The sequence below is a fragment of the Chenopodium album genome, chromosome 19 (genome assembly GCF_948465745.1).
Source record: "Chenopodium album chromosome 19, dcCheAlbu1.1, whole genome shotgun sequence".
Classification (NCBI taxonomy): Eukaryota; Viridiplantae; Streptophyta; class Magnoliopsida; order Caryophyllales; family Amaranthaceae; genus Chenopodium; species Chenopodium album.
In genome coordinates, this window is record NC_137852.1 from 18,294,278 (window position 1) to 18,297,730 (window position 3,453).

Here is a 3,453-nt window from a genome sequence, read left to right on the forward strand (position 1 = left end):
CAAACCCGGTAATTACCGGGTAATGCCTGTATTTTTATATGAACTACCAATACTAACCTCGTTACAACCCTATAAAAGACCTTTTGATCTATGAACACTTTGGTCCCTACATAATGGTGGAAGGTTAGATTTGTCATTTGTGCAAGTCTTGACGAGGGTCATCAAATCGAAGTGAGCAAGAGCTTAAACGGCTGAGCATCCCTAGGGTAGATTCAAATGTGAGGGAAAAGAAGTAAGATTGGTTGGTTAATGAGGGTGTTAATTCTTCATTTGTACCATACTCAATTTATTCTTATCAAAAGAGAAAATAAAATATAATTTTTGAAATTTGACGTTTGTGATACGATTTTATTATTTGCTCGAGGACTAGCAAACTTGAAGTGTGGGGGAGTTGATAAGTGTCAGATATCTTATATTTTTACTACTAAAGTATAGTTGATAAGTCGTATAATTACATAATCCGTATTAATTCTTCCGATGTTGTAACAAGAGTCATTAGTAAATTATATGTTTACGAGTTTTATGATAACATGTTGGAAATCTTGATGAAAAACAAAGAAAAGAGAGGTATTAAAGTGAGGTAACTATCCCACATTGAAAGAACCTAGACACTTGGCTGAACAAACATAGACACTTTTGTATGGTTACTGTTACTTGTTTCTTCCTTATAAATACTCGTGCTTTCATCAGCCATACATAGGTGCAATCACAACAACTCTCTTCTCTCTAAAAATTCTAAACATTGTTCTTTGATTTTTGGGCAAATATTCTGAGTTCCAGCCGGATTTGTGAGTGCACACAAAATCTGGCGCCGTGTTTATTCTGGAGGGCGACCGCTCTGCGTCTACTGCACCGGGAGGTAGCGCAGAATCGTCTTTTAGGTAAGTGGCTTACCACGATGCGGCAATTGTCAATTTGGTCTACACAACATTGAGATAAGTATTTTTTGTTTAATTTGTTTATATACTAACAATCTAAAAGACGATTATTGGACATCTATTTTTTTTATAAATTTTGGTATGTCAAATTTTGATATTGTTGTGATTCTGTTTTAGTTAGAGCACTTTCTTTATTATGTATGGAGTACATCATTCTTGTAGTTATCATGATTTATTAAGCAATTACGGATTGTGAGTTTGTGATGGTATTGCTTATTTGAGTTATATTCATGGTGTACATGATTATTTATATAATTTACAATGGCTAATGCAATTATGTTGATTATTATATATGTCTGCCTGTAATAACTAATATAGATGCTACGATACTAAGCTACTTTGATTACTTGTGAGTATATTACGTTATGTTATCTAGTACTCCCTTCGTCCCCGAATAATAGTCCCTTATGGCCTATTTTTAGTCCCAAATTGATAGTCTCATTTGCTTTTTTCAAGTACCATTAATATCAAATTTTTATCAAAATTCCCTCCAATTGCAACAATATTTGTGCAAATTTAACTTTCTCATGTAAATTTTATTTTTCAATGTACTTTCTCTCTCTACTATTTTATATACACAATGTAAATTTATCTTTTCAATGTAATTTTACTACTTTTATTTAAGTTTCTTAATTTCCGTGATTTTTGCCCATAAGGGACTATCATTTGGGGACGGAGGGAGTACTTATTTGGACAATTAATTCTTAGTTCTCTGTTTGACTGAATTTAAGGAATTATTTTTGCTAAAGTTTTTAGGACTGTGAGGATTAATATGAGGAATTAATTTTGCATATAGTGTATGCTTGATGTAACACCCCAATAATTCTCTCTTTAAACCTGTGAGAAACCTGTAAATAACCTGAACAAATCCAAGAGAATTACTGGAGTGCTACCGCCACGTGTTCAAACGTTAAGGCTATTACAGAAGTTAGCAGCGGAAAACCAAAACAGTTTAAATAAACCTCAAAGCAAAGTATTACAAGTTGGAACCTTTAAGGCCCTTATTCAAAACCCAAAAGCATAAGTAAGTAATTAAAATTCAGTGTTAAAACAAACTTAAACCAAAAGAAATGGTGTCAAGTGGAAACGAGTTAAATAAAATCAAACTTGCAAGAAATGCGAAAATAAGCAACCAACTCTCTACTCAAGATCCCACAACCCTGATGAATGCTGCATGTGAGAGAACCTGTGGTTATTCTGCTCCCCAATATTACAAGTGTAAAAATTGGATCGTCACAGGGTCATTTGAAGGCGAAGGCCATGACCAAGAAGGACACACACAAAAGCACGCAATCAGCAAAGCTGAGTACATACAAGCTGCAAGTAAAATAAGGAAATACTTAACATGCTACTAATAAACAATCATACGCATAAGTAGATCACAAACTCAACACACGACTCGATTATTTAATTTATTAAGACTCCACTAGCTAATAGTAGCTAACTCATTTCAATTTATTCATTGGATTTAGCAATAGACAAGGTTGTCCAACCCATGTCCCATTTGGAACATCAATAAAGAAAAACCCCATGCCTCCTTTCGGAAACATCAATAAACATCCAACGACCACGGGCGCGACTCCGTGACCGTAGTTAGTATGAGATCTCACCTAACTCCTAGTTTTATAAAAAAAAGTATTTGAAATAAGAGACTCGTAGATCAGACGGCCTCGAGAAAAGTACACGGCTAATACCCCATGTACCCCAACCCCTGATTGTCATTACTCCAGAAGTGCACCAATCCAGAGTTTTATTGCTCATCCATCTTGCACTTTACGTGATTTACAGGTTTAGACTTGGTGATGACTCACATGCATAACAATTCAATCAATCCAATGTCAATTCAATCAAGTAAAACAACTTTTCAATTTCAATTCTTGATTTATTAGTGGCAAGCAACATTTATTATTCATTCCTTTACTACCTCGGTGTATAAACACCTTGAGTGCATAAGGCACCCCAAACTTACTCATCCTATTTCATTAAATCATGAATGAGTAATGATTGAATCATTTCACCAATCACATACCTTTGCCTCTAAGCACACCTTGCATAATTAGTACATAACCAATAATTGCAATAATAAATAATGCACATCAAATGAAATTCACAATGTATAACCATACAATTTAACCCAGTCATCCCTAGACATGGTACTAAGTTCTCGATCCATCCTTAAACATGCACCTAAAAGCAAGGTTTTGTAACTTGTACGTACCTTGAGTAAACGATTCGATTGGCCACTTTAAAGACTAAAAATCGCCTTCTACAAAGTCCTCTCCTAAACCAAATAATAAGGAATAAATCAATACCAAAGCAATTAAAATTACAGCAATACTAAAGTATTTAAAAACCCCTCAAACCATTAAGATAAAGTCCTTAAATTAATCCAATTAGCCAAAATTAATAGTACAACATCCCAACTACAAGTTTAGGTGTTAAAATCATGAAAATATAGTGTTTAATAATAAATTACAGCAACTTTAGAGTGGTAAAATAAATCTGAAAATTTGGT